At 40.1% G+C, this 12050-nt stretch overlaps 1 protein-coding gene across 4 annotated transcripts in view; it reads right to left on the reverse strand.

Annotated features, from left to right (window-relative positions):
- The window catches only part of TNIK (TRAF2 and NCK interacting kinase), a 357941-nt gene that overhangs the window by 137436 nt on the left and 208455 nt on the right, over positions 1 to 12050 (reverse strand). The gene's annotated exons all lie outside the window — the stretch shown is intronic.

Below are 12050 nucleotides of genomic sequence, written 5' to 3' on the forward strand. Positions count from 1 at the left end.
TGGAATAGAGGTATGGGTCACACGGTGTCATAATTGCCCTTTTTCTTGACACTCTTCTCCATGGATTGTAAGCTCTCTTCTGCCTTTAGATCTGAGTTCCAGAGTCCCTTCCCTAGCAAAGCTCTCTCTGATCTGCCTGACGTGGTTCTAATCCCACGGATCACGGCATGCCTCTTCCTTTGTAGCATCTACCAGAATTACCATCCACATTTATCTGTCTATTCATATGATTGAAGCCTCCCTTCCGTACCAATTCATAAAAACTATAATCACAGTGATCCTTCCTGCTTTTACTGTCTATAACATCCCAGCATCAAGCAACATGCCTGCAAATAAATATGAATAAAAGGATGAAAACCTGCAAAGGGCCCACTCACTTACAGCAGCATTCCTTACAGCTTGAAAGGAACTGATGGAAATAAGATGAGAAGAGTGGTGAAATGCTGACATTTCCTGCCTACACAAAAATAAGCTTTAGGAAAAAGCAATGGAGAGCTGCAAACCTAGGAGACCTAAGCCTGTTACGTATCATATGGCTGAACTAAGTTGAGGACTAGGTACTCTCAGCATAGACTGTACAATTGAGATGCTGAACTGTGGAGAAGCACGTGGCCTTCACAGCTTCTGGAGGGGAGGAGAGGAGTGAGGGGCTGGGCTGGGGGCTGGGGGAGGGGATGGCACACTGCTGACCGAAGAAATATTCCCTGAGGTTATCAGAAGCTGCCTACGCCTTCACCGCGGGCCTAAGGAGAGAATGATCTTCACAATCCTTCAACTTGTTGAAGGGTCCCTGCAGCAGGCCTCAAATTGTCTGGTGATGGTGCATATTAGCTATCTGAAACCCACCATGTGGGGCCAAATAATCATGGATGAATGTAGGATGCGAGCGGGTATAATTTAGGGAAGCCTAAGTAGCAGGGGAGAAAACAAACCTGAGGGTTTCCGGGCAGCCTGGCATCAACAGCTGCTTTCCACTAAGGAAGAAACTACAGGAGACAGTAAAACACAAGTCACTTTGCAACGGCAGCCTGACAGTCTCAGCTTCCGTCATTCTTAGTGAGGAGCTGGGCTGGTTCTGTAAAGTATTTGTTGCCTGCTTCCTGGGTTCTTAACGGGATGGTGGCTGACGTGGGAGAATTAGAGGGGGAAAAAGTGCCTAATAATGCTTACCATAAGAACTTATGAAACAGTTAAACAACAGTGTTAATTCAGTACATAATCAAATCCAACATAAATAGTGTTGGAGACCAGAATGGCGTCAGCATGTTCTCCATCACTTCGCAAAGGTAAACTGAGTTGATGTGACAATGAAGGAGGCATATGCACTGAGTCAGGAAAATGAGTGGGGGCAGGTGGAGTGCGTGCTCAGTTTGGGCTCACTGCTTTCTGGCTGCACGATCTCAGGAAAGCAACCTACCTTTTGGAACCTAAGTTTTCTCATCTATAATGAGACAGATTTTATACTATTATTACATGTCTCAGTCCTTTGTGAAAATTAAAGTATGTGAAAGTTCTAAAGTGTAATACAAAATAAACATTCTTATTAATCTCCTCCACCAATAAATAAATAAATAACAAGGGTAGGAGGGCAAGGATGTAAGTAACTTGAATTTTACGTTTAAATTGCACCGTTCCCAAACACAATTATGGAACCACTGTGGGTCATGGTTATGTAGCTTTATTACAGAACCTTGAGCTTGATCTTATATGACCTTGTAAGTGAGCATGCAATTTATCAGGCCTTCAGGGCTGCTGTCCATCCAGATTTCTAGTCTAGAGCAATGACGGCCATAGTTATTCAGTGAAATCGGAAGGGAGGTACTTACTATGACCATAAGAACTCATTTAACCATTTCACAAGCAGTCCACCCTCTCACAATATGGCTTGTTGAGGGAGATGGGTGATGATTCTTTCAAAAAGACAGAGACGACAACAACTGAGGCCAGAATGAGATTACAAGTTAGAAGAAAGTTATCTTCTGTTTTGTAAATGGATTACTCTTATGTCTTCAGAATTAAGCACTGGATGAAGCTCACTGAGAAACTAATGACCACTGGGTCATAATGAAACATAAAGTAATGGTACCAAATCATCACAAATTTTAAAAAGAAGTAATTTTAATAAGCCAAGTCCAATACTCTGGGAAGAACCATTGTTTCAATCAGAAGACTTCAAAAATCTTGTCTAAGCCAACCTCAGGCATGGCCATTTAAATTCTCCATGTCAGTTATTTTCACCTGTAAATGGGAATAAGAATACCTATCTGTTACTCTCAGGACTTAGAAATAATTGAGTATTTATTTAAGCAAAGCTTTATAATCAACATAAAGAAGATCGTTTTTCTCTCAAGATCGTAGGAGTCTATTTATTGCTTTGTATTTGTGGCAGACCAAAAGCAAAAATGGCCCGGATATTTGGTGGCCTCCCACATGAAGAGGTGGGGTCCACTTCTCCTTGTCTCTGTGCTTGGCTGTGTTGCTTGCTTTGGCCTATGGGACATTAGTATACGTGATGCAGCAGAGACTTGAATACTGTGTGTTGGGGCGGCACTCTCTTGTTGCTTACAGAGAACATTTTCTTGTGAAAAACTAGAACCGGTCTCCTGGAGGATGATAAAACGTGAAGAGACAGTGGTTTTCAAATGCAAGAAAATGGATGATTCCAGGTAACGCTTTCAAGCCACTGACTACCTTTGATGACGATATGATGATCAAAACCATGGTCATAAAATACAGCCAAAGACAGCCTTATGTGATGTTCTTCTGTACCAGAGGCTGTATGTGTATAAACTTATTTAATACTCAGAACAGCTCTATGAAGTCATATTTTTAATAATCCTATTTAACAAATAAGAAAATGAGTGTCAGAGTTCATTCCTATATTAAATGTTAGAGCTAAGATCTAAAGCCAGATTCGTCTCATTTTAAAGCCAGGGCTCTTAATTCTACACTGAAAACTCCTAAACAGAAGAAGGGGAGTTACTTATGGTGATAAAAACCAAAGCTGCTAATCACGAAAGAAGAGTCGAGGAGCACCTTAAGCTTGGGCTGAAGAGAAACCTGCCTTTGGTCCTCCAATTACAGAAGCTTGTCAGCACATACTAATATTTGCTTGTGAATGATTTCAGGGGATAAAGGAGGGATTTTTAAGTTGCATATTTATTACACAGGGGAACACACTTTAAGCACCTACAATATGGTAGGATTAAAAAAAGGAATTAATAAGACACTTAATATTAGTGTGTTCTAATTTGCCTAATGTTCAGCTCTCAATCCATGGAACGGGGATAAAACTGCATGTAATTCTTTCAACAATCCAAGGAACTGGTGAGTTTACACTCTACAAGGAAGTATAAGGTGCACAGACTCCTAAGTGCCACTATCCCCCAGCTGTGCAGACGCCGGCTAGAACACCTGTGCGACTGCTCACCTGCCCTGCTTCCCACAGCACCTGTTGGCATTAGGCAGGCATTTGTCTGAACTTGTCTATCATTCTCACCTTTGATGCTGACTGAATGTGACAGAAAGATTGAAAAGACAATTTATCGTTAAAGAATCATTGATTATTAGAATTTGTAGGGATTACTGACATCTTCTAGGATGTGATTTTAAAATTTTTTTAAATAATTTGTAGTACTGAAATCCCTTCCTCAACTAGAACTTTTATTCAGGATGCCAATATACAAAATCAACAAAAACTAGACCTTTAAAATTAGTAAACAGCTATTTTTATAAGTTTAACTATGTAATATCTGGTTATAAAGTTAATCAATGACAACAAAGGGATTATTTTAGTGAATGCAAATGTAGGATTTTTGAAAAAAATTTAAAATCCTGTGTCAGCTTCAGTATCTTATTCATTTTCAGTTTTGTTTGTTCTGAAGGATAGAGAAAATCTTTATTTCCTAAGATAGTTAATTGCAAATAATAGCAATTACTTTTAAAGAGGTTGCCTTGAAATTTCGGTGGAATCTTCAGATGGGATGACACTCTGCACATGACTGGAGTAACCTAGAGCATGGACTGAGAGGTTACTGTCTTCTAGTGCATTCAAAGATGGTATATGACATACAGTTTAGTTTTTTTTTTGGAAATCATCGTTTACTAAATGTTAAAATACATTAAAAATTAAATGAGACTTAAGCATATATGGATGCTCTAATATTATCTCAAGATGAGGTTAAGCACCTGTGAACTACATATTTATAGATTCAAGGACACAGACCCCGAGTGGTTCAATTGGTTGCTTAAGTCCACATCTCTTCACTGCAGCACTGATAGAACTCGGGACTTTGCCACAACATCCTGCAAGCAGCTCTTGGATTTGTTGTATGTTAACTCTAAACTAAACGAACTCATTCAACAAATATTTACCCATCTACTATATCTTAGGCACAGTGCCTATTAATAATAATAATAAATAATAAATAATATATACTATATAATATAGTCATCCTTCAGTACCCGTAAAGGATTGATTCCAGGATCCCTCATGGATACCAAAATCCACAGATGCTCAAGTCCTTTATGTAAATGGTGTAGTACAGTCAGCCCGCCATATCCATGGGTTACACATCCTTGGATTCAACTAACACTGTGAGCACAGAGGGCTGACTGTAATGCAACAATGGACATAACAGAGTCAAGCTCTCCCACCATGAAACTTACTATAATCTAGTGAGGAACACAAATGAAAATCAAAGAATGACACAAATAACATGCAAAATTACTAACGTGAGAGATATAGGTAGCTAACCTAATGGAGGCACCAGGGAAGACAGCTGAGAAATTCAAGTGTGAGCTGAATTTTAAAGGCCATGTGGTGGGGCAGGGTATAGCTCAGTGGTAGAGCCCGTGGTCGGCATGCATGAGGTCCTGGGTTCAATCCCCAGTGCCTCCGTTAAGGGGGATAAAAACTAAAATAAAAATGACCTATAAGTCTTTATGAAGACCTCGATGCAGACCATATGGGAGTTACCCAGTTAAGAAGAAAACGTATAATGTAATGTGACTGAGAGGGATTGGTTTCCTGGCAGAGAAGGAGTGATTGTCTAGGCCCCTTAGCTGGATGGGGTATTGGCATATTGTCTCCTATGGGAATCGTTGGTGCCATGGAGTGAAAAATAAAAAATGTCTGCAAGAGACACCATAATAATAACAATATGCACAAGAAGTTTTAACCCTAGAAGTGTTGTCATTCATTTGGCCAAAATCCATCACAAATCCTCAAGACTCCACCACCTACAATTCAGCCCACAGGAATGGGAATGGGTCTGCTTTTCTGATCCTATTAACAGTATAAATGATAATGTCTTCCCTTTTAGCTTTGGTTACCAGAAAAAAATAACTATATAAGTCGCTGTGGCTTGTAATTTGAATTTGTTTTTCCTTTATGCGTCTTTCTATTCATTTTATTTTCTCTGGTCTCTTGCTTTTACAAATAAAATACCATTTCGCATAGCATCTACTACGTGCCAGGTCCTAGGTCAGCACGCTCTGCAGGAGGTGCCAAGACGGCTAGTGCCCGGTTCCTGTTCTGGGCTCATTAAAGTCAGCAGCCTTTAATGAGAGAGAGAAGACTTTTCACAAAGGGAAAACAAAAGGTGAGCTTTGAGTCATTAAGAAAGCCAACATATTGATGAGGAAGTCAGCCCTACCAATGCCACTAATCTACCCATCCTCTGACCTCAGGTAGTTGTCACTTTATCAGGGAACGTACTGGCCACCCAGACAGGTCAGATTCCTTCTTAAATTCTCTCTTAATACTCTCCATACACTCTGTGAAAGTTAATCAGTTAATCAGAACTCTGATCAAATAACTGTTCAACTGTTTGTCAAATGTCTTTCACTCAATGCTGGAAGGTAAGATTCCAGAAGATAGTGCCCGTGTCTGCCTTATTCACTGCTCTCGCCCCAGAGCATAGCACATTCATTCATTCTTAAGTGAATGAATGCATGCACTACTGTGATTTCATCCTCCAGCTTCTGGAATCTAGCCTCGCTTTCTCTCCTAGATCCTGCTCAACATGAGGTCATTCTGACAGCTGCCTATGGTTCAGTAAGACTAGTAACTTTGTAGCTGAGGTGCTGAAGACAGGGCTGAGTCAAACGACCGACCATATTAAGAATGAACTAACCCACACATGGTACCTACAGCATGCGTGGCACGTCGTTCATGGACAGGCTGCCGTCCCCCTGTACAGTTAAACAAGTCCAATGCGCACTGTAACACCCTCTTCAGTCATGCTGCCTGCCCCATTCCACCCTTCACTGTCTCTTACCAGGACTAGTATTTATTGAGAAACTATTGTGTGCCAGACACTAGGTATTATATAATTTTAGTCTCAAAACAAGTTTGCAATGTTGGTATTCCCACCTAACATGTAAGAGAAGTGAGACTCAGAAAAGTTTAAAAATTTGCCCAAGGTCAGGAAGGAGCAGAGTGGAGTGTGAATCCAGCTCTATCTGAATCTGAAGGCCATGCTCCCAAGAGAACTATGAGTTGAAAAAATTAGTTTTAACCCTAGGAGTCTGGTCATTCATTTGGCACCCCATCTCTCATTCTTGTAACAGGGCTGTGGGGAAGGTGGGCACACTCTGACCACTGGATCTGAATTCCAACTCTGCCATTTCGGAGCTCGGGCAAGTGATAAAGGATTTTTGTGCTTTCAATTAATTCCTCATTTGTAAAATGGAGATATTAGCAGTTCCCCTAATGAGAGTTTTCTCAAGGATGAAATGAGTTAATATATGTTGTATTAAGTCCTAGGAACACTGCTTGGCACATAATTAGCACTCAATCAACGTTAGCAATTTGTATTTTGGACCATGGCTCTGTTGTTGCTGTTACTATTAATATTACATTCTGGGCTCCCAATCACTCCACTGAACTGCCTCCCTTTGGGAGGGAGGAACTGAATGTGCCTGGAGCAGTGTGTCCCCCCGATCCTTCCAAATAACCCAAGATGAAAAGATTCTTTTTCTTTTTTTTCTTTTTGGTCCCGTTTCAGCAACATTCAATAAGCCCATTAACTATGGGCAAAGCACTCTACCAGAAGCCACTGGGCAAAGGCCACTTCCTCACTCTTCAAAGGGAGAGGCAGGCTGGTCGTAAGCTTCACCTGCAGGAATTCAGTAAGACAGAAATAGAAACTCAGTCCAGCAGGGCTCAAAATGGATCCTCCTAGTAGGCAAATCTCATCATATCCCTTTGCTGTTTAACTTCTGGCTCCCGCACTGGCTCTAGCAGTGGTGTGGGCAAGGGGCCAGGACGTACAGCCTTCCACCCCTTGTGAAAAACAATCCCCTTCCTTTTATCTCTTCTATATATTGGAACTTTGCCTAAGACTATTTGATCTAAGGGCTCTTCTGGGAGAATTAAAAAGTTTGAAAACCTTGTAAAGCCCTTGCCACAGCATTCAGTTTCTTCGTGACCTGGCCCTAACTTGTCCAGATTTATCTTGTATCACTCTCTTCTCCACATTTTTTTAATCCTAGAAGTAAACTGTGTGATCATTTCCAGGACGTGTTCCACGCTCTTGCAGCCTCCATGCCTTGCCACAGGCCGTTTCCTTGGCCGGGAACACCCCAAGTCTGACTGTCCTCCTGGGCTTACTGACTACCCCTCGCTGTCACCTTGAACTTCACAAGTAATTTTATTTATGAGTATTATAACATGGATTAGCTTTACTTAAGAATATTTAGGGCAAGGTTATATTATTACGAATTCCCCTTCAGGCAAAGGACCACTTTTTCATCCTTGAATTTCCAGTCTGTCATAAAGTAGGTGTTTAGTAAATGGTTATCAAATAAATATCAGTTAATTTTAAAAACCACATTAAATTAAACAGTAAATAGCCTTCTATATTAATTGAAGATCTATGATGATGTAATAGGGTGGACTTAAAATACTCAGGCTGAAATATTCATTCCACTATTCACATGTTATATTGAGCAAGATACTTCGTATGCCTGCTTCTCTCATCACTACAGTGGAGTCTGGTGGTTGTTGAGGGCATTCAATGAATCAATACAGAGAAAGTGTTTTGAAGAGTTCTGGCACATAATAATCACTCCATCAGTGTTAGCTACCATTATTACTATTTTGGGCCAAAATACAAAAAAAAAGTAACTAGAGAGGCACTGTGTGTAAGGACTAAACCAGTTTTAAATACATCCACAATACTGAAATGATGTGATATCATGGTAATATAATTCTCTTGTTTTTGCCTGCACAGCATCCTTCCTACCCTTTGCTCCAATGGCTCTCAGGTTTTCCTTTGAGGAAGCCTCCTTAACAACTCTTAGTCCTCGTGGTAGGTTCCAGTGTCAGATCCCAACCCAGATGTGGCTGGAGAGAAACAGGGATTGGTTTTGGGACGGTGGCATGACCCAAGCGGGGCCCCAGACATTCAGATTCGCACTCTTGCCGGGTCTAAGGGTAATGAAGTAATGACAAGATGAGCCTGGAGCCGCTGGTGGAAAGGAAGCAGAGCCCAGAGACGGAGAGACACAAAATTCCTAATCAATCATGTCACTTCCTAGATCCTGAGGGTTTCTTTTTTAATACACATAAGACAATAAATTCTATTTTTAGCTTCATTCAGTCTGAGGGGGGCTTTGGTACCACAACTCAAAATGTCCTGAGTAATGTGATCACAACCAGTCATTGTAGAGGCGAAAGTCTATGATATTAAATTATTATCTTATTAAGTCCCATATGGGCTTCAGGGTATCATTGTAAAGGGACTAGTTTACACCATTAATTTTGGTCCAAATGAAAATGGGGATTATTTGCAGGGATATCAGAGAATCATAGTCTCTTCATGGTGGCCAGGAAGCAGTACATGCAGGACCCTAGAAAAGTATTCCCCTGACTCTGGTGTTCACGAAGCCCCTTGAGGAGCTTGTGGAAAAGGCAGGTTCTGAGGCTCCACACAGAAACTCCACACAAGCCCAGGAGTCTGCATTTCTGATGAACAGCCCAGGGGTGCTCAAAGACCACAGATGCTGGGCATCCACTTCGAGGAACACTGCCCTGGAGGGCTCAGTTTTGTTTACATGATTAGAGCACACAAATCCAGCTGGGAAGGGACCCCCAGAAAGCGACAAAAATGCAGACCTTCTCATAATTATTTCAGAAACTGAAAGAACTTCAAAGACTGAGTCTGAGTTTAAGCCCTAATTCCGAAGCAAATTTGGAAGTGTCTCAGCTCTAAAACTGAAGAACATCAGCATGACATCCAGTTTTCTCTGTGACTATTCTCTATTAGAAAAGAAAATGGTATTGAATAAAAATAATCATTTAAAAATTGATTTCAAGTTTCTAGCTTTACCAATTTCATTACAATAAACTATAGTAACTTTGCAGTAGATCACTGCAAACAATTAACAAAGACGACCTTTGAGAATTCATCTCAGAGCAGCTATAATGAGCACAATTATAATAATTGGTAAGAAGCTTTTGCAGCATTCCATAATACACAAAAGACAACATGGCAAAATGAAATAGATTGTTTTCTGAGGACACCACATGAGTTTCACAAAGGAAATCTTATGTTGACTGGGATGTGTAAGGGGGTGATACAAAAGTCATTTGATGCTGTAGCATACACCATGGGAAATAAAAAACCCATTTCCTGATGTGTATCCATGTCTGTCTTTGTTAAGGGTCAGTGGTTATACAATGGCCAATGATGTGCCTGAATCAGGGACTATCCAGCCCTTTCAACAGAGGTTCCCCAAGAGAATTAAGCCTAAATACTATAAAGCACCCATTGTATGCAATGGGCTGACTCTCCTATGCACTGAAAATGGTGCTAGCTCTCTATCATCCTTGGGAGAACTGAGAAAATGGTCTGTAAGTCATTTTCTTTAGGACTCAGTTGCCTTGTGAAACCCAGCTTAGAAAGGCTGACACTCCTTAAACTGAAAATACACACTCTGAGATAAACTGCTGTGTAACTTTTTTGATTCTAAGCAAATAGATCTAGCAGTAGTAAATGTTTTCTGAGCAATTTGAAGTCTCACAAACAGAACTGGAAAAAAGTGATATTCCGTGCTCTCAAGTCATACTTTGTGTATCAATACATAGCTTTGTGTACACCCATGTACTGTGATTAATGATGTCAGCGGAACTCAACTGTAGCTCTGCAGAACCACACAACAGAAATCTACAGCATGAATGTCTTGGCCTCCGTCCACATCCATTAGCTGCTCAACTGCCAAGTGTATCGCATTATGTGGAGATCCTATTCAAACAGAGGGAAATACTGTAGTACGATGTCAGCAAATTTGCAAAATACATTCTGATATGTTTTGTGGCGGGAGCTTTGTAAAATATTTACACACTTCTAGTGGGTTTCTGTGTAGAGACTGAGAGTATCTGGTCTTCACTTTTGTGTCAGACCCCTGCTGATTAACAATACAAGTAACTACCATTCTCCCTTCACTCCTGACTAATAATGGAACCCAAATTAACTGGACACCCTGGTGGAATGAAAGACTACATTCCCCAGCTTCCCTTGCAGGTAGGTATAGGCAATAAAAACAGACGTAGAAATGTTGCACATAAGCAGAAAAAATTTCACTGGAAGGGACTGTCTTCTGTACCCTTCTCCCAACCACTCTCCTCCTCTTCTTTTTTCTTTTTTACCTGCTAAAGAATGTGATCAATGGAAATTCAACACGTTGAGTCGTGCGAAAAACCGTAAGTATGGAAGCCTTGTGTAGAATGAGGGACCAGAAAGATAAAAACACCCTCCTGCTCCACCACACGCTGCCATACACCCCTGGGCTGTTACTCTAGACTCCTCTAACATGAGAGAGCGTAACGCTTTCATCGTGCTTAAGCCTGTGTTCTTTTGAGTTTTCTCTTGCAAGTGGCAGAACCTAAACCTAATTAATATAATTTACATGCATTTTCTTACTTAGTAAAGGCCAGAGGAATTAATAAACTAACTGGGATTAAATACTTGAACTGGTTTTCAACCTCTGAAATTTGACTAGTGCATTTAGGGCCAAAAAAGGGAAGGATTACTTTATTTGGGTGGTTGCTTATAAACACATGGGGATAAAATTTTTTACTTGTTAATAAATGCATATAACTAAAATGCATATAATTTAAAGAGGAATTCAGATAATAAGTAACAGTAAGTAAGGAAAGGAAGTCAGTACAATGGTGGTATGAATTAAATTAGTGAAATCAGTATCATGGTTAATGTGTAGCATGTAGTGTATATTTATCACTGGACCAGAGAAGGTGTGAAATTGAAGTCTGACTTAATGACATACTGTTTTCCTTATTTGTATCCTGGTTCTTGATACCTTTGTGTGACCCATTCATTCTACCTCTCTTTATATTAAGTAATCCACTTCTGGGCCAAATGGAAGACTTTGGTCTTTTAGCTTTTATGTACAGCTGACAGACATCTTGGAAAAATCCCCAGGACAATAGAAAATTATTAACATGTTTTTGAAGTCCAGTGAGTCCTTTCAAGTCTGATTTTTGCTCTGTACTCTAGAAAAGACATTATAATATTTTAAACATGTCTAGCAAAAAAGGATTGAAAGCATAGGATTGTATTTAAAATAAATTCTATTCCTTAGATTGCTTTTGATCATCCAGGCAGAAAATTTGTTTCAGTGTTGCTCGCTAATAAATATTTGTGGTTATTGTGATTATTTGATCGATAATATTTTGGGGAGGAAAACATTCATGTTATATATCCTACTAGGGTTTCAGAGCTATCCGAACTCTTGTCTACTCCAGCGTTAGGTAGACTTTGGGGAAAATTGTTAAGACCCACCTCTTCTGTGTAATCTCAGTATTATTCTTTTAATACCTTCAAATCCTACTCTGTCTTCATATGCAAATGTCCTTGGTTGTGTTTATGTAAATTATCGGCACACATTGTTCTTCTCTTTGACTACATAAGGCAGCGTAGGCATCTAATTTAATTAGAAGGATTTACTCATGGTCATCTCCGTTAGCTGCTGAATACTCTTAACTTTGTATGTTAAGCACAAGTAGGGAAAGGTCTCAGATGTTT

This window comes from Vicugna pacos, chromosome 1 (genome assembly GCF_048564905.1).
Source record: "Vicugna pacos chromosome 1, VicPac4, whole genome shotgun sequence".
NCBI classification, from domain to species: domain Eukaryota; kingdom Metazoa; phylum Chordata; class Mammalia; order Artiodactyla; family Camelidae; genus Vicugna; species Vicugna pacos.